This window comes from Cryptomeria japonica, chromosome 3, assembly GCF_030272615.1.
Source record: "Cryptomeria japonica chromosome 3, Sugi_1.0, whole genome shotgun sequence".
NCBI lineage: Eukaryota > Viridiplantae > Streptophyta > Pinopsida > Cupressales > Cupressaceae > Cryptomeria > Cryptomeria japonica.
Window position 1 is genome coordinate 913,766,790 of NC_081407.1, and position 1,455 is coordinate 913,768,244.

Sequence of the window (1,455 nt, forward strand, 5' to 3'; positions counted from 1 at the left end):
TATCTTCTTCTTTTTGATCTCTTCAACTTTACCCTTCTCATCTGGCTTCATATTCTTGTTCTTATCTTCAGGACCTATCCTATTCATGTTTCTGCTTCTGCAATACTTAACAATGTGATCGGATTTATTGCATGCATAGAAAATGTTTCCTTCCATAGGCCTGATGTTCATCTGATTTCTTCTCATTTTACATTTTTTAGAAACATGTCCAAACATTCCACATGCATAACATTTGACATTTCTCTTGTTTTGAAATTTATTCATCATAGTTCTACATACATTTGCCTTATGACCATATTTATTGCATTTAAAACATTGACCAGTAAAAGATGAACCATCATTGATAATCCTAATTCTGCATTGACTAGCCATATGACCAAATTTAATGCAAACAAAGAAATTACCATTGAATTTGTGAGCATTAGTTTGCCTTACCGGAGGCCTTCTTGAATTGTTCTTTTGTTGAGATGACTTGGAGCTTTCACCTTTATCAAAACTAAGACCTCGTGTGTCATTTGGATTCTTCTGACTTGCAAGCATTTCATCTAGTCTGGCTGAATTGATCTGGAACTTCTTGTATTAATTTGCAGCATCGAGATCAAATTTGAGAACTAAGACCTGCTTACCAAGATCTTCCTCATGTTCTCTAGCATCTTGTAGATCATTATTCGGCTATCCAATTTCATCTTCAAGTCTACAACATTCTTCAGATTTGTCTTTCAGGGATTGAGCAAGCTTTTCTTCATTTTTTTTTCTTTCTTCAATCTCCTTTGTCAATTTCATCAGAATAGCTTCTATCTCATTTTTTTGGACTATATTAGTTCTGACAAGTCTCTCACATTCTTTTGTCTTTTTGTTTCATGTCTTCTTCATCAATGCTTTGACTTTCTTTCTCTCTCAGCTTATCAACAAGTTCCTTTCTCTTTTTCCTTGACTTGTTCAACTGGTCTTTTAATGTCTCAATGCATTCCTCAACATATTTAAGATTTTCTTTTACTTGTCGGTTTTCATCCTGTGCATGATCAAGATCCTCAAGAGCAACAACTAGTTGTTGTCTTTGCAAACCGGAATCCATTGATTCACCTTCCTAAATCAACCTCAAGTTGTTAGGATTCTTCCAGGGAACTAGGATCTGATACTAATTGTTGGAGTCAATGAAAACTAAGAGGGGAGGTGAATCAGTGTTGTGCAATTTCTGATTTTGACAATTTGATCTTTAAACCACTCAATGCATGTGAAAAGAAGTAAAGTGCAGAAACACAAAGCAAAGATCACCAACACCATAACACTGAGATTTTTACATGGAAACCTAGTTAAGAGAAAACCACGATGGGATTCAAACCCACAATATTAATATTCTCTGCTAAAAGTATTGAAATATTACATAACGGGAATGCACATGCATTCAAGCACACTTCTTATAGCTCACTACTCAGTTTACAAATAATGGCTACA